Here is a 22,889-nt window from a genome sequence, read left to right as displayed (position 1 = left end):
AGGAGGCGCTATTCACATTTGTATGCCATCCTTCCTTCACTGACCTCACTGCATGTGGATTATCCTACTTTATTCTCACAGAATCCCTGTAAATAAGGCTAAGAAAGAGAGAGAGAGTAGGCTTTACAAATTAGGATCTGTGGAAACATACTTTGCCTTGGTCTTTCAGCTCATTGGACTGGGGAAGCTGCCACCTTTAATAGTACATATAGATTCAACAGGCACTGCAACATCAACACTCAGTCCTCCTCCATTGAACCTTTCTTCTCCATCCATTTAGACTGATGGCAGTGCCAGGACTTTCTTGATCCTTAGGTGAATGGAGGAGGGAAGAAGGATATCAGGATGCAACCCTTCCTGGCTTTGTGCCCTGTGTTTTGTTGCTTTTCCTTATCTGCCACTGCAGAAGAAGAAGATAAGGAATGTTGCCTCTGCACATGTTGATGCATTCCCTCCTCCTAAAGGGCAAAAATGCCGGCTACCTTTTGGGACTTGCAAATATGGTGAACCATGCCTCCCCCACTTTTATCTCAAGTCCAAAAGTAGCTGGTTGCTGCCACCTTTCTGCACAGTGGTCCTTTGCGTTCCTCCACAAAGATGTCAGCTCAGTTTGCTTTATTCTTTAAGGCATCAATAGATCTATCATTGCTGTAACTGGTATCACTGAGCTCCCCAGTTCAACTGGCAAAATAGATGGTTATGACAATGAACTTTCTTCCACTTGCAGACATGCTATTTATATATGTTTCTGGTTGGTAGCAATCTATATATTTAATTCTTTAAGGCATACCCGTGGCTAACCCCATGCGCGGCAGCTGTTGTGAGAGTTTGGAGAGCTGCCAGATAGCCATGGGATTGGTGGGAGGGAGGAAAATGGCGGCTGTGGCTGGTGAAGAAAATTCCGGCCAGCCACCAGCCAGAAAGTGGGGGTGAGGGTGGCGAGAAAATGGGGGGGGGAGAGAAGAAGCTGGCCCGCCAGCCAGCCAGCGAGAAGCGGGGTGGGGGGAGAGAAGAAGACGGTGCCCAGCCGGCCAGAAAGCAGTGGGTGGGCCAGCTGGCTAGAAATGGGGGGAGGGCAGGGGGAGCAAGCGGGGCGGGGAGAAGAAGCTGGCGCCTGGCCAGCCAGAAAGCAGGGTGCAGACCAAAAAAAAAAAGGGGGGGGGGGCAGAGTGCAGATGCTCTGTGCCCAGTCCAGCTAGTTTCCTCTTAAATGCTTGGGAAGGACCAAATACTTGATCCAGCTCTGCAATTTTCAGTCCTCAAACTGCTGATTATGTTGACTGAGATGTGAGCAATTGTATTAAACTGTACAACTTTCCAGGGCTGAAATGCCTATAGAATCCAATGCTGGTTGTCTGAAGACCAGAGCTGGATGCTGTGAGAATGCAGATCTACTGCATGCTATTGATGGTACATTCTCCTAGCATCCTATTCATGGGGATGATGCCACAGTACATCAGGGAGAACTCTTCCAGGTGCATCTGTTGCAAGTGACAGCAGACCGACTGAATTTTTGCCTGGACATTTGCTACAGTAGATTATCATTGTGCCTTATCTCTAGAGAGACATCAGGAATAAATCCATCTCTAGCAAGCAGGCCAGAAAACTGTACCGGTTGAATTTCTACCTGGCTGAATCCATTCCCAGCCTAATGTCAAGATGAAAGACCAAGGCAGAGTATGGATTCAGTTAATTTGTAAAGCCTGCATATTATATAGGAGTGAACAATGCCTTTACTGCTTGCCTGACACAGAAGCAAAGGTGAACACTTTAACTTGTCGTTTCCACACTTCTTGGAGCACGGATGAAAAGTATAAACACTAAACTCTTAATTAATCTTGTAATTTCCACACTTTTTGGAGCATGAATGAAAAGTATAAGCACTAAACTCTTAATTAAACCAAAGGGTTGTTGTTGTTTTTTTTTTAAAATAGGTATGTTTTCATTTATATTACCTGGTCTCCTGAAAGTAAACCTTTGTTCCAGGACTGTGTTCCAAAGCCCCAGGCCCTGGCTGTTTTTGCCTCTGCAAAAGAGGGAACCCCAGCCAGGCCTCCAAAGATGAAGGTACATTAGTGGGGGGTTCAGACAGGATGAGGTGTCCCAGATGCTGAAAGGCTCCAAAAGACATGTGGACTGATTTGTATGTTTGGTATTTGTTAAAGTGATCACATGACTAAAATAATCTCATTCCCACTTAATAGCTTTCACAGAACCACTCAGCCCACAAATAATAGTTTGTTTAGTCATGTGAAATGGACATAATTATATGATGCATCTGTACTGTGGAAACAAAGAACTCCAAACAACAATAGTAAGTTTCAAAAACGGAGCAACATCATTTTATTTATTGCTGTTTTGAGCTACTTTTTAAACAGACTATGGAGGGATGGTAAGAAGAATGAGACTTTATATGTGAGCTCCTGTAACATAACTGCACATTTTTTGACCCACCAGAGTGACTGCGGCCCACCAGCCTTGCATACCGGCCACCAAGGGACCAATAAACCTTTCTGGCTTTTGCTTCCTGCTTGGGACTGCAAAAATACAGGCTGACAGAGCTGAAGTTTCCTTTTAAGCATTTGTTCCTTCTCCCCTCTCACCTTCTCTGATGCTCGGGCAAGCAGAGAGCTGCCAGTACTCACTCACTGTTGGCAAGAGCAGCCAAGAAGAAATATAGCCAAGGGCATTTATGTACAACTAACCAATAAAGCTGGCTGTTTCTGCTGAAACTGAGCAAGCAGCAGCAGCAGCGCTCTCTCCCCCTCTCCCTCTCCCTCTCCTTGCTGCTGTGTCAGAGAAGGCAAGGGGACTCAGGAGAACAGAGAGAGAGTGCTTTGCATGGCTCTTCAGCTGCCTCTGCCTACTATTTTCAGCAAAAGCAGTGGGAGACGCAAGCTGGATTACAGGCAAAATGGGGCTTGATACCACATGTTTCTTCATTAAGCAGGTAGTGTGTACATCAGCTTCTAGTCTTTTGGTTCATCTGATAGTGAGCATACAGCTGGTCCATATATGCAGCCTTCATAGTAACTGTCCTTGCAAGCCTCAAGCCCTCTGGAACTGGTGCACACCAAACAGTGGTCTCCGTGACTACTGGAGGGACAATTTAACCTTTCATTGGTTTGTATGCTCACATGCAAGGACTGAGGAGCTGAATTGCAGGCAGCCTGCCTCTCCTCTACACATCCCCATCAGGGTGAACCTATGACTGAAGCAGATGGTCCGTTGTTTATCGCACTGCCAGTGCTTGTAAATAAAGATTCATTGTGGGGAGGGGGACAACTTCAGGTCAAGGCCTAGAGTCAGTTGAATAGGAAGGAATGATGCCTGGGACAATGGCAGAGAATGAAGAAGAAAAAAGAATGTGCCTTGTCATGTGACCGAAAGGACACAGGCAAGTGTCTTCTATTGTGTTCTTTTACATTAGCTGTCTGCCCTCAACTAAAAGGAAATCCTTTAAAACACCCTTGAGGGGGCTAAATGAATGAGTGTGTTTCATGTGCCATCTTTTGAATGAAATACTTTGCAATCTAAGAATTGGTTTTGTAGTTACACAAGTCTTACCTTTTCGCATTCCGGTCACATTGGGTCCGTAGCACTCATTCAATAATGAATGGATGGATTTCCAGAAAAATAAGCCAATGTCCTTGAATCCAAATGATCTTATCATAGCCTGCAACAGATTCTATATGACATGCTAAGCAGCCATAATGTCCAACACAGCTGCAAGCTGTTTCCCTCTGAGTAAGTTAACAATTAGGAATTCTTAAGGTGTAGGCAACACAAAGAAGGGAGGTGAAAACAGCTCTTAAGTAATGACAAATAAAGCCCAACCTTTCTTTTTATTCTATTACATTTCAGGCGAGGTCACTGAACACTGGATATAAAACCTAATTATTCCCAGTTGAAAAGTTCAATGTCACTATTACGTTCTGACCTACTTTTTTCCAGCAGTCCTTGAAATTTTTGGCTGAGTTAATAGTTGGATCTGTTTAACATTGTCACTAGGCATTAGGCCCACAAATTGCCTTACATATACCGAATGTAATACAAAATGAGGAACGTTTGCTTTACTAAATTAAGAGCAACTGTTATTAACTGAAATGAAGGAACATCTCTGTTAAAGCTACCGAATGGTGCCGCTGTTTTTATATTAGGTTACTCTGGGTGTATATATTTAGCATTACAATGAAATGTAAATTATGTTGAATGCATAATATAAGACAGAAATAATATCTTCCAAAAGTTGAATTGATTATTCTAATGAAGTAAATGCGGCACTCTCCATTAATCCTGTAAGCAGTATTTATGAACTTTGCATTTCTTCATTGTATTCCCTAATGATATTATTCTTTTAAGATCATATCTGGGCACAACTGTTTCCACTGCCCATTAGTTTTCTCTGGAAATGAAGACATGCCAACATGTGAAAAATGAGCATTATTAAGTGAGTTTGTTGGACTGTTCCAAATGGAGATTATAAAATTAAATTAAGTATCTGGCAGCTTTGGAATATATTCCACTCCATATTTTGCCACAAGAAAATCAAAGTGTCTGTTTTTTAAAAAAAATGTTAAGGTCTGATAAATTCAGAGTTCCTGGGATAGGTTGCCTCTTTATGCCCCAATCATTGACTGGAAGTGACTTTAATATGAAGGTAGAAGCCCGTCATTTATATGAAAGTAGAAGCCCATGGAGCAGTGAAATTGTGTGCACATTAAAGCCAAGAGGAAAGCAGAAATATTCTACCCGCACAGCATAAAAGACATAGTATTTAAACTGCTAAGGACTTGATGGCAAGCATGATGAATTAAACGTCTGCAGCAAAATGGTTCACATAATCATATCAATATTTGCATTAACAGGGTCTCCCACTCCACTCACTTCTAGAATGTTGGCTGCTGCACAACTTGAAAAGCAGCCTTTCAATTTGCACAGCAGCCCCAGCAAGTCCCTAACGTTGTTAGAGGGTCTGTCCTGTTGGCCATTGTTTGTAAAAAATATATGTTGAGATGTGTCTTCTCAGCCCTATTTTCAAGTATTGGGTGCTCATTGATCCTCTGTTTTCATTTCATTTCACATTGATATCCCACTCTTTCTCCCAGAAGCCGAGAGCAGTATATAGGGCTCTATTTGCTCTCACAACTGTTGGAGCCAGGACCCTGGCAGCATCAGTTCTCAGCTGCAATGTCTCATAGTGACCACTGGGGGAGGGGGGCTTAGGGTCATGGATAAAAGTGCTGAACTGCTCCCTGCTTTGTTCTTCCAGTGTTAGTCTCCATTTTGTCTCTTCAGAGATGGCTGTTTGTTTTGGTCTCTCTCTTTAACCATGAGCTACAGTTGATATTAAGCTACAGGCTTTTTCACATTTGTTTTGGAACTTTGAAATAAATCTTTATTGTTTGCACATCCCTGTTCACATATCCCTTTCATCCAGCCATAACTGCCTCTAGGCAGGCATTTAGGGAAGTTATGCCATTTCATGAGGAGGTCAATATGGAGAAATAGATTTGTCATCAATCCAAATAGAAATAGCAGTGTCATCAGCATATTGATAACACCCTGCACCAAATCTCCTGATGATCTTTCCTGGAAGTTTCATGTTGATCTTAAAGAGCATTGGAGACAAATTTGAAAGAGCCTGAAGCTTATTTCAGCTGTTGCTCATGGTGGAAGAGAGAAACCAAAACAAGCAGCCATCTCTGGAGAGACAAAATGGTAGCTAACACTGGAAGAACGAAAAGAGGAGGAGTCCAGCACTTTTATCTATGACCCTAAACCCCACAATGGTCACTATGAGACATTGCAGCTGAGAGCTGATGCTGCCAGGATCCTAGCTCCAGGAAAACAAACATGGTGATCACTGTAGATGGGCTTGGTTTTTTTTCTTCCAAGGGCTATAATGAACTAAAAAATATAGGATTAGTGGGGAAAGGACAAAGTATTGTATCTATGTAATGTGGTCAGATTGGCAATTGGTTGAGAAGCTCAAGTGAGTGTTTTCATCTATTATATTAATTCTCCTGGGTGTGCCATGGAATGTGCATCGCAGCGCCTAGCTGATTGGCTGGGTGGTGGACGGGCCTGATTGGCTGAGGTGTACCCAGGAGGCAAGGCCCAGGAGGGGAGGGGGAGAAGGGGGGGCAGAAGTGGCGGAGGGGAGAAGAGGCGGCTGGGCCTGGAAGTGGAGATTGGGGCAGAAGGTGTGGGGGAAGAGGTAACCGCTGGCCTCAAAGAGCGCACAGACAAAGAGCGCTCTATGTGGGGTCGGCTAGTTCTATTTTAAAATAGATAAATTTGACCACAATGAGACCACAAGCAGAAGAATAATCAGGTGGCATCTTGTGTTGGAGCTGAACGAAATGAGAAAACCTAGTTAATGGAAAGACAATTGAGGCATAGCTCACTAGTTTTTTACTGGCTTTTAAAAACCATCAGCTCTCTTTTGTCTTAACAAGTCTCTGAAGAATAGCTACAATATGCTCCATGAATTTATCTAATGCTCTAAGCTAGTGGCCATCATCAGACATCCTGTGGCAGCAAAGTACACAATTAATTATGTGCAATGTGTACAAGTATTTTCTTTTCCTGCCCATCAATTTCATTGGATGACTCCAGTTCAGACAGAACTTACTTTTAAGCCCAGTTCTTAATGGAGGTCACGCCCTTAATATGGCTGCTGAGATCTTCTGTCTCCTTGGGCTGCACACAGCCTGAGTAGACACAGAGATGGGTGCCTAGAGCGCTCATCTGACAGGGGAATCCCCCAATGCACTGCACACAGTGCACTGTAGGGCGTCCTGGCCCCTGAAGCTCTGCACTGCCTGGTGAAGTGCTGTTTGTCTGGGAGCATGGTTTGCATTCCCAGCAACGTTCTAAGGATCGCTCGGGGAAAGGGAAGGTTTCACAGCCTTCCCCCCTGCTGCCCTCCTTCCCAAATGGATGTGTGAATAGCTTCCTTCTCTGGGTCCACTTTCTCCACAGGATTGCAGCCTAAATCTGCTATCCACACTTACTTTGGAGCAAATACAATTGGATTCAGTAGGACCAAAATGTGTGATGTGGGCAGTTGAAATGAGGGATGTGGGCACCTTTTTACAAACTGTATGTTAAAGCAGTGCTGGGAGTTCTGATTTTGGTTAGAGCAGCAACACTAGGGAAGGGGGAGTTTCACAGGCCATTTTCTTGACCTATGTTGCCCAGCCATGCCTATATATATTCCTTCATAAAAGCTGTGAGGGATGATATATGATCTGAAGAATAGAAAAGTTTGAAACCCCTTTTCCCATTGTTGCTGCTCTGATCAAAATTGGAGCCACTAACTTCCTGATAGAAGATGGCAGCACAAAGCACAAATGCAAGGAGTTGTTGGACTTGCATCCATGAGCATCAATTGTCCCCTTTGCTGAGCAGGGCCCACCTAGGTTTGCATTTGAATTGGTGACCACATGTGAGCGTTGTCTGCTGTAAGAGATTCCTCTTGGGCATGGGGCCTTCGCGCATGCACAAGGTCCCAGGTTCACTGCATCTCCAGGTAGAGTTGGGGAAAGACCTCTGCCTGAAACCTTGGAGACATTGCACTCACCATCAGGGTGAGGGGGTAAGTACAAAAAAATTTTTTTAAAAAAAATGTGAAACACACCCCACACGAGTCGAATTGAACCGGGGGGGTTCAAGGGGGGCAAAACCAAACTAGGCTAGCCAGTTTTGTGAACACCCCTACTTCTAAAATGAACGTAGGTGAAGTCATACACACAAAAGCATGTACGGGTGAACAGACATTGTATATGTACAATATAATTTCTGAATAAGGCTATTACGGGATGTGGAAGATCTGTGATTAGATCTTCCATTGTCTTTGCTATTGTTAAAACAGCTTGTGGGGGGGGTGAGGCTTTGTTTCAGGGGAGGAGTTAATACTTTCACCCATCTCATTTCTCCCATGTAAATTCCAGCCACACTTACTCACCCCACAAAACAGTAAGACAGTCATAAAGGTAAAATGTGCCATCAAGTCAGTTTTGACTCCTGACTCCTGGTGCCCACAAAGCCCTGTGGTTTTCTTTGGAAGAATACAAAGGGGTTTACCAGGGGTTTACTGCCCCCAGTGTGAAACGATGCCTTTCAGCATCTTCCTATATTGCTGCTGCCCGATACAGTACCAGTGGGGATTCGAACCGGCAACCTTCTGGTTGTTAGTCAAGCATTTCCCCACTGCATACTATATTATAAAAGTGGAATTCCTGAAATCTTGAATTGATTTTTAGCTCTCTGTTACGTGTGTTAAGCATGTGGTTGTAACATATTATTCCTGTTTGCTATATGACAGGGCTGTAGTTTATTGATTGCCTTCTGCTATTGTTTTGCTGGTTTTCCTATGCAACATAAAGAGTCACTTTTGATAAATGTTCTGCTTTCTCATAAGTCACAGATGTGTGCCACACTTATTGGATTATTATAAATTAATAGAAATCTTTCCTCTAGAGGGATAGGAGTTTGATTTATAATGAAATCTGTTTAATAAATTGTTCATTATTAGGACTTTGAAACATTCCTGTCTTTATGAATTTGGATACAGAAGCCATCAAGCAACTTCCGACTATAGAAAGCTTGGATTGCCATTCAACAGATGAGCACATCAGAGCTGAAAGGACAAATATTTTGTATATAAGCAGGTTTCTCAGATAATATGGGAATATAAACATGGAACATTATTTTGTTTATATTGTAATTTTGTTTATAGTGTAATTTGATTTTTTTAAATGGAGGAGGGAAGAATCTTTCAAACAATTCTGTTTAAAACAGCATAATCTTTCAAGCCATTAACTTTTTCTGCAATTCATGCGTGCTTCATTAAATGCCACAAAAATAAGCTTTTAAGTTTATAATTGCTTACTGGTGTCAAAAGTAAGTTTAAGAGTAAATAACATGTCAATATTGTGCATAGGCCATTGAAATACTTATTCTGATGTTAATTATAATCATTCCTTTAAGTCATGAAAAAGGGGTATTTCTTTCCTGGTTTCATGTGCTTCTGATTGTACAAAATTATCAAATATTTTGTAACATGCCATTAAAATAGGTTATGAGTTATTAAAACATTATGAAAAGAAACTTCTGAAGTTCCTGAAATCACAATAATTTTAATTTTTAACTAGTGCCATATTACACAGTCCAACCAGTACAGATTTTTAATAACAGATGTGTGGGATGAACATGTTTAATACAAATTGTTTAAATGTCTAGAAATTATAATGGTGGAGTTCATACAGTGACAAGGACCCCAGTTAAAATGTGAATCAGGATTAGTAAGACTTGTGGAACTGATTGTGAGAACCCAGAATATTTTCATATGTTCATATATTGCATCCTAGTCAAAATCCTCTGGTTAATCAACATTTAACCAAGATCCACAGACAGGATTCAAACCTGGTTATCTATCCTGGTGAGATTCTGATTAACAGGAACAGTTTGACCAGAATTGTTCTTGAATTCTGAGTTTTCATAATCAGCTCCACAGAATTCATTAATACTCTGTAACTTTTAAAGGATCACCAAAATCTTTGATATTGTGTGAACCCAGCCAATCCATCCTAAGATTATTTTATTAATCATTTTTAAAAGAATGGTTTAACACAAAACTGTTTTGATGTTTTTTTAATGGGAAGAAACATCAATTTCCATGAAAATGCAACAGAAGATATCTGGGATGACTATCCCCCCCTTAAAATAAATAAATAAATAAAAATCTTATTTCAGAAATAATCACTGAAGCTGAACCCCAACCAATTATACGGCAAAGGTGGATCATATGGAAATTCTGATATCATCACTCCCTACCTTGGGGCTTGGGGAGCCAGTTTAGGAATCTCCCATGTGATCTACAGTGTGATTTATCCATTTCATATGTTACCAGACTGGTTTGGGATAAGCCGAAACCACACTACTTTGGTACATATGATTGAAATCTAATAAGCAAATAGATTTGGAGTGTATTAACAGAATAAGTTTTTGCTAACCATGAAATGATCCTTGAAATAGCTCTGTACTGAAATCCACGAGGAAATGCATTTTCTTATATATTCTATAGCCCCCACATTTTGGGCATGCCAGATTTTTGAAACATGAGCACAACATAATGACTGTAGAGACTATAATGTGGTAGACCACATTAGATGACCCAGTTTTTCATGGATATCACATTTGGGTGATGGCAAAGGATATTGAATGGTGGGGGAAACCATTCTGTGACTAAATGTATGATGAGCCCTCAAGTTTCATTCTGGGAGCTGGTCCAGAGTCATGTTACAAGCAGTTGCAATTCAGAAATAATCTAGCTCTAAACTCAATCCAGATCACAAAGTGCTCCAGTGCTCATTCTGACCTCCTGGGGAGAATGCTTTCCCATGGACTTCAATGGTATGTAGCAGATCTTTCCATGCATATGAATGAGGAAGCCCTTATGTGACAAAGAAGTTATTCTGATGGTGCCTCAGAGCTCCTGTACATTCATGGATGCCTTATAATCCTACAGTTAGTGGGCAACCATATGATTTTACAAGTACAGGGGAAATAATTGTAATTGTTGGGAAGATTAATTTTAATTTTGGGCAGTTACATGTAAATTGAATAAAACTTGAGAGTCTTCCTACAAGTGTGAGTGGTAAGGAGAAAGCGTGTGCTGTGATTCTAATTTCATTTTATGTTTTTCTTTAGCTTCTTCCCATATGAATAATTCACCAAAGCAGCCAGTACATATTTGATACACAAAATGGTTAGCAAGAGAAAATGATGTGGAATAGACTTATTATGCAACAACCATTATTTTCCTAATGTCTTAATACTGGCCAAAATCCAGGAAAAGGGGGATAACACATAGATAAGATATATGTGTGTGCTTGGGAGTCCCCTCCCCGCCCCACTTCAGCAATCCTATTCACTCAGCCTCCCACTCACCAGCCCTCCCAAAATAGTGCCGTGAAGATGCTGATTGTTAAAGAGCAATTTGGCAATGGAAGAAAGGAGCCATTGAGTCACAAACTGGATAAATGATTGTGTGCAAGGGCATCTGGTGTGTGCAGCCTGCAGCACTGCCAGCAGTTCTTCACTTCAGTGTGTGTGCATGTGCAGAGCTTGGCACTTATTGCTATTATTACTTTTATTTTTGTTTTTAATTAGATTTAATTTATATACTGCCTGACTCCAAAGGCTCTAGGAGGTTCACAAAAATAAACACAACCAAAACAAATTTAGTGGCTGACATTCTGACTAACAAGCACACTTTGTGTTCCCAGAGACTACAACATGTTTCTGCTCTTGCAGAGAATGCTCCAGAGGCTAAAGGCTCTTGTGCAACTGTGCTTGAGCACAGGGGCAGTGGGGAGTTGATGAAGTCTCCCGTCATAGCCCCTAAAGCCCCTAGAAGCATGAGAGGCATCAGGAGAGCAGCCATTAATCAGGAGGGGAGCCATTTTTAGAATGTGAGCCCTTTGGGGACAGGGAGCCATCTTATTTGTTATTTCTCTTTGTAAACCGCCCTGAGCCATTTTTGGAAGGGCGGTATAGAAATCGAATTATTATTATTATTATTATTATTATTATTATTATTATTATTAAAAATGTATTTACTGATCATTTTGTATATATGTCAGTGATTACTGAAGGTGTAAAGGTAAAAAGGTAAAGGGTGCCACCAAGTCGGTGTCGACTCCTGGCGACCACAGAGCCCTATGGTCTGTAATAGACTACAGGAGGGCTTAACCACTGTTGTATGAGTATCTCCCAAGCCGTATGAGATGGCGCCTTTCAGCATCTTTCCATATCACTGCTGCCTGACATAGGTGTTTTCCATAGTCTGGGAAACATACTAGTGGGGATTCAAACTGGCAACCTCTGGCTTGCTAGTCCAGTCATTTCCCTGCCGCACCATTAGGTAGCTACTGAAGGGTTTACAAGCTGAATTTTGGGGCGGGCATATTTATAAGGAGCTTAATGTGGACATGAAAGAAGAAGGGGAAGTCTTGTTCTATGGAGACTAGTTTTGAAACGAAGAGTACAACATAAAAATACAAGAGTGTGTGAAGTGAGTAATTGTGATATGAGGAGAATGTGAAGGTCAGATTTTCTTCTCTCATTCTCACTGAAGCAGGATTAGGACTAATGGTAAGAAGAGTATGGGCATGGACAACATAGCTATCTCTAGTCCTCCCAGCACGCTTCTTGGCTTGCACCCTGCTGATTTTATTGACTGATGGATTTGTAGTTCAATTTCTCCACCACCGTTCATAACATGTATCCCAAGGTGGTTTACAGAAATTAAAATACAATAACACTACCTAAAAATCACAGTTAAAACATTTAAATCAGTTAAAACAATACAAAATATAAAACACCAACAATCAACATCCATAAAAAAGACAAACTGAAGCAGGAGAGGAGAGGAATCTGTCTGCCCCTAAGGAATAAAAGCTTGCACAAATAAAAAGGTCTTTAGTTGTTTTTTTTAAAAGCAGTCACAGAGTGGACATTTAAAAGCAGAGAGGACATTCACTGGAAGAGCATTCCAGAGCCCTGGGGCAGCAACAGAGATGGTCCTGTCCTGCGTGCACAACAATTTAGTCCCTCTCAATGTCGGCACTCAGAACAAAGCCCCCTCTGACAACCATGTTGGATGGGCAGTAACCCTTGGGAGCAGGCAGTCTTTCAGGTATCCAAGACCCAAACTGTTAACAGCTTTAAAGGTCAAAACTAGCACCTTGAATTGGATCTGGAAACAAATTCGCAGCCAGTGCAGCTCTTTCAAAACAGGTGAAGTATGCTAAAAATGAATGGTTCCAGAAAGAACCCTGACGGCTGCATTCTGCACCAACTGAAGTCTCTGCATAGTCTTCAAGGGCAACCCCACATAAAGCACATTGCAGTAATCCAGCTGCAACATGACTAATGCAAGGGTAACCGTGGCCAGTTCTTTCTTGAGAAAAGGATGCTGCTAGTAGACTAGCCGAAGCTGTGCAAAGGCACCCCCAGTTACTGCCTCCACTTGAGCATCAAAAGCAGAGCCAGGATCAGCAACACCCCCATGCTGTACACTTGCTCTTTCAAGGAGAGTACAATCCTATCCAGAGCTGGTTGAATCACCCTATCCCACTTGGCTCTCCTACTGACCAGCATCACCTCTGTCTTGTCTGGATTTAACCTCAGTTTGCTAGCCCACATCCAGCCCATCACTGCCTTCAGACCCCAGTTCAGTACATCCACTGCTTCTATAATATCTGATGTCAGGGAGAGGTAGAACTGAGTGTCATCTGCATATTGATGATACTTCAGTGCAAACCTCCTGATAATTTCTCCCAGCGGTTTTCTGTAGATGTTAATACTGAAGACATACATCCACATTCCTGTACATGTCAGAACTGGGAAAATACTGCTGGTGCTGGGGTTCACAGACAGAGTTAGCCATTGATTCTTCGCCCCATGGCAAAAATCACTGAGTAGTATCTGGTCTGCAGGTCCCAGACCTCTGCTAGTTCTGCAGCTAGACAGCAAGCACTTGGGGTGCGCATATGAGCAAGTATTGCTTGTTAGGCAAAGATTGTTGAAGCTCTGTCCAGAGAGCTGACTTATTACAGTTGTTTGATCATTTGATCTCAACATAGAGTCTAATCAAAATATCAGCATCAGTCTTGAATCTCAAAAGGTGTCAATTGCTGATGTTCTCTGTCTCCTGACAATTATTGATCAGATCAATCTGAATTCGATCTCCTGTTGTCATTAACAGTTATTGGGAAGAATCTTGTTCTATTGACATTCCCAAAGCAAATCTCCATCTCTGAGGGCCAGCTCCTGTCCACAGACTTTCTGGCTTCTTGCCTCAAAGAATGTTAAAAGTCAAAGGTGTTAAGAAGGAAGTGGGAAGAGCCTAAGCTATGTGTGTGAGACAGCAATTAAATCACTTCTTGTGTAAATCTACCCAGTGTGTAATTCTAAAAACATTCCAAAGTAACAGCATGAGGATATATGTGTGAGACTAGTAATCAATGCATCTGATTAAAATGGTGCAGGATTAACTCCTGATGCCTCTTCAGGCTGTAAAACATTTAACAGAGGATCCGCGATTCTTTCCTGTCTCAAATGACAGTTTAGTTCACTGAGAATTCAGGCATCAATTAGTTAAAGCAGAATCAGACACAGGCCTTGATTTCACATAATTTTGGATTGGTAATTCCGGGTCCAATGTGGTAGCCAGGGTGGCCACAACAAAGTCCCACAACACCACTTTTGGAACCTCCCCCCAAGAAAGGCCTAAAATCACTCCAATGCACCACGCTCAATCCCTATACATGAAAGACAGTACAGAAGGATACCATGGTCAGTGGTATCCAGTGTTGCTGAGAGGTCCAGCAGAACCAACAGGGACACATTCCCCCTGTCTAGTTCCCAGTGTAGGTCACCCACCAGGGCAACCAAGGCAGCTTCTGTCCAAAACCCAGGCGGAAGCCAGACTGAAAAGGGTCTAGGTAATCTGTCTTTTCCAAAACTCTTTGCAGCTGCACAGCCACCATGCACTGTATCACCTTGCTTAAGAAGGAAAGATTTGAAACAGGCTGGTAGTTATCAATGTTGGAGGAATCAAGGGTGGGTGTGTTATTTTTAGTAGTGGTCTTACCACTGCTTGCTTGAGGCTAGATGGCATCTTGCCCTCCCTTAATGAAGCATTAATAATCGGCTCCAACCACCTACCTGTTCCTTCCATGGAAGATGAAGGGCAAGGGTCCAGAGTGCATTATATTGCCTGCACGTGGCCTAGGATTTTGTAAATTTCCTCAGGCTGCACTAACTGAAAAGAACTGGGCAGTAAAAGGTCATGAGGACAATTTTCTGGTTGCTAGTCAGAAAGTACTCGTCAATCAGACAGTATTGAGTTGATGAATATTATTCATTGATCATATTTATATGCAACCTGAGATGTGTATCTCTAGGCAGTGTGCACAATTTAAAACAACAATTATAAAACAGTAAAAACAATTAAAAGTATTTCACAGAATAAAAAGTTAAAACAATTTCATAGGATAAAAACAATCAAATAGTTTAAAATTAATTTCAGTTAAAAGCCTTAAAAAAACAGGTGTGGGTCTTCCTAAAAGCAATCAGAGATGGAGATGCTCTTATGTTGACAGGGAGCATATTCCAAAGTTCCAGGGCAGCCACAGAGAAGGCCCGGTTCCAAGGCGCCACCAAATGAACCATAATCCGACCTCCAGATGATCTTAATAGGCAGCAGGGTTCATGACAAAGAAGTCACTCTCTTAACTCTTAGGTACCCTGGACCCAAGCCATTATGGGCTTTGTAGGTAATAACCAGCACTTTGTATTTTGCTTGGGAACCTACTGGCAGCCAGGGCAGTTATTTCAGAATCAGTGTTATATGGTCCCTTCGAGTTGTCCCAGAGACCAGTCTGGCTTCTGCATTCTGTACCTTTTTGTAGTTTCCGAACTGTGTACAAAGGCAGCCCCATGTAGAGTGCATTACAGTAGTTGAGACTGGAGGTTACCAGCATATGCACCACTGTTTGAAGGTCATTTATTTCCAGAAATGGGAGTTGCTGACCTATCAGTTGAAGCTGATAAAAAGCGCTCCTGGCCAATGCCTCAGCCTGAGAAACCAGAGAGAGTTTGGGATCCAGGAGCACTCCCAAGCTATGTACCCGATCTTTCAGGGAAGTTTTTCCTCCTACCTTGCTTCCACACAATCACTTCTACCCAGGTTCTCCTCTTACCTTGTTTCCACACAACCAAAAATTGGGAGCACACACAGTTGCCAACCTGGGTAGAACACAGATTTGATTCTATGAATGACTTCAATGAATTGAATTGTTTCCTAACCATATAAAGACGCTCCATGGCCAAAAGGTTCTTTCATGAGCAGAAAGAGAGGTATGCTCAAGGGGAGGGTGCTTTTATAAGCAAAAGAGGTTCTATATGAGTGCAACTTTCCTTCCATTCACAGCAGGAACTTCCAATCACACAGGGCCTCTGCATGAACATATAGCCTATTTATTGCAGCAGAGTTGTAAAAGGGTCTGTTTTAAGAAGATGTATGAAAGCTGTAATAAAACCATTCCAAACCAGTTTACTTTTTCTGTTCTTTTGGATGCCACTCTAACTTCTTGGATATATAGATTTTGTGTGCATTTTGCCATCAGACCATATCAAAACAATAATAAAATACAACAAAACCCACTATAACTTATTAGAGCTTTGAAGCTAGCTGAAAATGATATGTTTCACCAGGCAGGTCCACTGAAATTGCTATAAGTATAGCCTTACCAATAAGCCAGACTCGGAAGGAGCAACATATAGCCATCATCTTACAGTCAAGCTAAACCAATGTGAAAACCAGACATTTTCAGCCAGCCACCTTATAGGACCTTTCGAGAGGAGGAGCAGCAGCCAAATGGGTATAACAGAATATCCCTGTGGAGACTGTGGGTTTGAATTTCATGCTAGACAGATGCTTCCTATCAACGTACCTGGACAACTGAGTTGAGAAGTCAAAAGTTATAGAAGATAGCGCTACCCACAACATTGTTATGTGTCAGTATGTTGGCATGAAATAGACATATCTCCAGTCATCTAATTTCCCTCCTCTAGGACATGTGGTTTGGCTTGCATTAATTTGGTGGAGTCATCTGGAGCCATTTGCTCTGCAGGCAGATGCTTGTGGCACACCTGTTTCTGAGTGTGGTACACTGTAGTCTTCATTACATCAGCTAATGTGGTTGGGGACTGGTGAGCTGAGGTTCCTGCCTCCAGGCCAGGGCTACCCTAGATGTACTTTCAGGCCTTTCCCATTCCATAATTCTCTATCATTTCTGGTTGTTTATTGCTGTGCGCCTTGTTCACAGCATTCTCACACCATGCCAAAGAAATGAATACCTCCCCGCAAAAGACAAATTTCAGAGGACTAGCTGTGTTAACTTGTTGAAGTAAAGATTGCGGTTGGCTCCGTGGCACCTTACATTCTTGCAATCTGAATTTTACTGGTGTACAGTATGGATAGTGAAGGTATTAGAGACATACTTACCATATTTACCTAAATCTAAGTCAAGGTTTCCTTCCGTTCCTCTTAAATATGACTGGGGACGGGGGTGTCACCTTAGATTCAGATTCCTCTCTCTTTTGGGAGTCTGTTATAGAAGATAGTAAATACAGGAATACTATGCCTGGTAAATACATGAATAGCCTGTATTGAGACTTTGAAGCTTTTTTCGCGATTAGTGAGAACTGCTTCTGGTGGGTCTGTGGGGAGAGCAAGCTTAGCCTGCTATCCCTGCAGATGAGCAGCCTCCAAGCCTTGGGCAGCCAGATCAGCCACTCACATGACTGCTGGCTCCGTCATGGAGCCGGTGTAGGCTGCAAGGATCAGGGGCCGCCCAGGCCTGGAAGGTCTGGGATGCACTGTACGAGTGCGCGGGGCATTCTGCAGAGACCCCCAAGGCTGGGAGGCTGGCTGCAGCCTCCCAGTCTGGGGGTCTAATACTTGTGCGTCACTGCATACTGCTCTCACTCCGTTAACCTCATTTAAGGGGAGGGGGAATTAGGCAGGCTAACCACGTTGGAACACTGGGCCCATCTGCAAGCCCGGTGGTTCCAATGATCAGTTGAAAGTGGGCTAGGTTCCCTTAGCCCACATTCTACTGATCGTGGGAATAGCTTCTTTATCTTTTCTCTTACATTCTTACATTCAGAGTCACCTTCTGTTTGGGTAAATATGGTATTTGCAGACATGGATTCAGTAGTGAGAAAGTCGTTTTCCAATATGAGATTAAAAGGTACACAAACCTGTAGCAGAGAACCAGCATAGCAACATAGGAACTTAGGAAGCTGTCACATACTGAGTCAGATCATTGGTCTACCTAGTTCCGTATTGTCTTCACAGACTGGCAGCGCCTTCTCTAAGGTTGCAGGCAGGAATCTCTTTCAGCCCTATCTTGAAGAAGCTAGAAAGGGAACTTGAAAGCTTTTGCTCTTCCCAGAGCGGCTCGATCCCGAGGGGAATATCTTACAGTGCTCACACTTCTAGTCTCTCATTCATGTGTAACCAGGGTAGACCCTGCTTAGCTAAGGGGATCCAATTACCTGAAGTCCACTGATGGTGGTGAGGGGCACCCAAGTCTCATAGGACAAATTCAGACGTAATAGAAAACTGGAGGTCCCTTCACCTCCGGTTCCCAAGCTGCATGTCTGAATTAAGGAAATCAGAGTTAAGGATGGAAAGGGACTTAATCTTTGGTCAGAGTGCATTTTTGCCACCCTTAACTCTAGTTCTGTAGCACCAGTGTGACATCCGAACAATGGCACTGCAGTTTCGGCCCCATGGAACTGGAGTTGAGGGAGGAAGTTCCTCCCTCACTCTAGTCCAATTGGCTGTGCAAGCTGTCTTTTTGTCAAGAAGAAAGCCCATGCAGTCAGCTCCCCCACCTCTCTGCAATCTACTGACTGCAGAGAGACAGCTTTCCGGAATATCTGAATTTGGACTGGATAGTGGGGGGAGCAGGGGCACAGAACCATGGGTCCATTGGACCCACAGTTCTGCATTACATGTGAACTCGGCCATAGTCTTGTAATGAATTTACATAACACCACATGGGGTATCTAGTGTTTCAAGAGAGTTAACCATACATTACCTTTATTCAAACCACAGGGTTAGGTCTGTTACAGAACTCTGATTCAACAAGCTTAAGTATAGTAGCCTTGATGTCAGAATCAAAAGTTACTCTGGCATTTCCTGACACACACGAACCCTCCCAAGTTCAAACATCCATATTTCATTACATGTTAAAGGGACAAAGAATTTCGGTGCCTTTTGATGTATTTTTGTATGTGCATTTAATGTCGCTGTTGTATATTATGTGTGATATCTTGATGGTGTTCAATAATAATAACAAATTAGCAATTTGACACTCACCTCTGGCCATAAAATTATAGTTTCCTGTAAATAAAAGTATATATAGAAGGCAAAAGCTTCATGGAAGGTTATCTGTAGGTAATAACGGAGGGTACCATGAAAGTAAAAATATTGTCTTTTCCTTGAAAATCAGGCTGGGATTTTTTTTAACAAATTAAATTGTTATTCTTACCTCTTTCTCTTATTTATTGCTGATAAGTTGAATATGTTAAACAAATGTTACCCCTGTAAATGATACAGCATGCCAACCCAAATATAAAGAATGTGCATAGAAGTATCTGGTGAGGACAGGAAACTGCCAAGTATACTTGATCGGTGGATAATATCATTTCTGGGCTGGAAACAATTATTCCTGTGATATTTGCATTGCTATTGTTAGGGAGACAATACTTGTTAAATCTCTTGCCTTTTTTTAAAAAAACAGGACAGTGAAATAGTTGGGTTTTATATGCTAGAGTAACAGGTGGAGTTCTTTCCTTGCAGTTTGCACAAGAGGCTGTAGTGACAAGCAAATGTTGTTGTTGTTGTTATTGTTGTTGTTGTTGTTAGGGTTGGCAGTATTAGGGTTAGCAGTTCTAAGCACTTACAGGTAACTAAGCATTTTGTGTGGATGTTAGTTCCTCCCCACAGGATCACCATCTAATAAATAGGAAACACAGAGAAATGAACCTAACAATATTACATTTTAAATTAATTTATTTTTAACATACACAATTATACACAGAATTTGAAGTACAAAATAGGACCGAAAGAGAAAAACTGTTCCTGTGCACATGTCAATTTACATCAACAATAAATAGTTATATAAAACTCCAATACTTATTTCAACACAGTAATTAAACTAATACTTATTTCAGTTCTATTTCAATCCATTTCTTAAAACCAGACTGTACAATTATAGTACATTATTTAAACTTACAGCATCGCCAAACATTTATACACATCTATGAGCTAACCAGTCCACATGATTAGGGAGGGGACATGTTGAGAGCATGCCTTTGTGCTATCTCCCACAGATGTTCTGACACTGTCCCAGAATGAAGTCCAGTTATCTCATGTGGAGGGCTGTTTCTTTGAATGGCCACTCTTCACATACCCTAAATACTAGTTAAAACTTGTATTTGGAGCATATGTAGAGCAGCTGTACAGATGAACAGCCCCCTCTCTATGATAAAGGATTGTGCTGGGCAGGGGTGCAGCTACATAACTTTAGAACCTGAACCTAATGGCCTAACCCCCTGACTCCCTGATAATGTCAACCCATTTGTTCTAGTCCTTCCTTCAGGAGCAATAATCATTTCCCGCTTCTGTACACAAACACAAACATGCTGATGGTTTCTTAAACTTAGGCAAAATTCTTGTTGTATCATGCCAATGAATTCAAAAATCAAAACCACAACACATGCCCCTTGATTCATAGTTCTCACTTAGATCCTCTGGACCACAAAGCAAATTGAACATAGTGCATCTGTTGGAGCGGCGGGGGGAGTTGATTGAATATTAATAGTTCCACTTTCACTAGGAGTGAAGTACTCTATAGATAGAAATAACTCTTTCTGGCAGCCTTGCTGCAGCAGGAAAAATACAATAAAAACCACAGGATTGAATTATTTATTTGAAAGAAAAAACACAAGAGTCCTGACATCCTTTCAGACATCTGTGCCCAATTTCAAAGTGTTGTGCCCAGTCATTCCTGGAGACCTAAAGCTGAGGGCAGAAAATGGAGCCCTGTACCCTTTTCTATGAAGGCAAAGGGCAGGTTTCTTCACATGGGGATAGAAGGATGGTCCAGTGGGGTAGGATGTTTCAGTTCCAATTTTTTGGTAATTTTGTGCCTTGAAACAAGCTGGTTATAGGACTTGGGGCGGGGTGTGTGTGTTCAAATTCAAAAATTCATTAAAAATCAGCAAATTGACCAATCCACTTCAAATCCAATGCAACAAGTCCTGCCACTCTGCCTATATCTGTGCCTGATATCAAAGCCCTATGCCAAGCCATTCTGGAAATATTCAAAGGGTGGGGAAGTAAACTGCACAAGCTCCATAGTCCCCCACATTCACCTTCTTCAGGACTTCATGGCTCTTCTTCATGCCACCAGGGCCACCAAGGAGGCAGCCCTGGATTAACCATAAGGCAAAACAAGCATGGGAAGGGGGGGCACCACAGAGCTTTGCCCCTATCATGCCTTTAACTCTTTCACTGAACATAAGAACCTAAAAACAGCCCTGCTCGATCAGGCCCAAGGCCCATCTAGTCCAGCATCCTGTTTCACACAGTGGCCCACCAGATGCTGCTGGAAGCCACAGGCAGGAGTTGAGGGCATGCCCTCTCTCCTGCTGTTACTCCCCTGCAACTGGAACTCAGAGGCATCCTGCCTTTGAGGCTGCAGGTGGCCTACACTCCTCGGACTACTAGCCAATGATATACCTTTCCTCCTTGAAGTTATCCACACCCCTCTTAAAGCCATCCAGGTTGTTGGCTGTCATCACATCTCGTGGCAGAAAATTCCACAAGTTGATTTTGTGAAAAAGTACTTCCATTTGTTGGTTCTAGATTTCCTGGCAATCAATTTCATGGGATGACCCCTGGTTCTAGTGTTATGTGAGAGGGAGAAGAATGTCTCTCTATTCACTTTCTCCACACCATGCATGATTTTATAGACCTCTATCATGTCTCCCTGCATCATAAGAAAGATGCTCTAGGTCCCTGATCATCTCGGTTGCCCTCTTCTGCACCTTTTTCAGTTATACAATGTCCTTTTTTAGATGTGGTGACCAGAATTGTACGCAGTACTCCAGGTGTGGCCGCGCCATCATTTTGTATAAGGGCATGATAATATTAGCAGTTTTATTTTGAATCCCCTTCCTAATGATCCCTAGCATGGAACTGGCCTTCTTCACAGCTGCCGCACATTGAGTCAACACTTGCAACAAGCTGTCCACAGCAACCCCAAGATCCCTTTCCCGGTCAGTCACTGACAGCTCAGATCCCATCAGCGAATATTTGAAGTTGGGGGTTTTCGGCCCAATGTGCATTACTTTACACTTGCCAACATTGAACCACATTTGCCATTTTGTCACCCACTCACCCAGTTTGGAGAGATCCTTTTGGAGCTCCTCACAATTTGTTTTGGGTTTCACTACCTGAAAGAGTTTGGTATCATCTGAAATTGGGCCACCACGCTGCTTACCTCTACTTCTAGATGGTTTATGAATAAATTAAAAAGTACCAATCTCAGTACAAATCATCCCACTTCTTTCCATTGTGAAAACTCTCCATTTATACCTACCCTCTGTTTCCTGTCCTACAACCAGTTAGCAATCCACACATGTATTTGTGCCCTTATCCCATGACTGCAACATTTCCTCAGGAGTCTTTGATGAGGAACTTTCTCAAAAGCTTTTTGGAAGTCCAGGTATACTATGTCAACTGGATCATCTTGATCCACACACTTGCTGACACTCTCAAAGAACTCCAAAAGTTTTGTGAGGCAAGATTTACCTTTGCAGAAGCCATGCTGGTTCTCCCCCAGCAGGGCCTGTTCTTCTATGTGCCTTACAATTTTTTCCTTGAGGAGGCTTTCCATCAATTTGCCTGGAACGGATGTTAAGCTAACTGGCCTGTAATTTCCTGGATCACCCCTGGATTCCTTTTTGAAAATCGGTATTACATTTGCTACCTTCCAGTCCTCCGGTACAGAGCCTGATTGCAGGGATAAGTTATATATTTTGGCAAGGAGGTCAGCAATTTCACATTTGAGTTCTTGTAGGACTCTTGGATGGATGCCATCTGGCCCTGGCAATTTGTTAGTTTTCAGTTTTTCCAGACAGTTTAGAACATCATCTCTTGTAATTTCTATCTGGCTCAGTTCTTTAGCCTCCATTCCTGAAAGGTCTGGTTCAGGAATATGCTCTGTATC

This window comes from Hemicordylus capensis, chromosome 3, assembly GCF_027244095.1.
Source record: "Hemicordylus capensis ecotype Gifberg chromosome 3, rHemCap1.1.pri, whole genome shotgun sequence".
In the NCBI taxonomy this organism is placed as follows: Eukaryota; Metazoa; Chordata; class Lepidosauria; order Squamata; family Cordylidae; genus Hemicordylus; species Hemicordylus capensis.
This window is presented reverse-complemented; position numbering follows the sequence as displayed.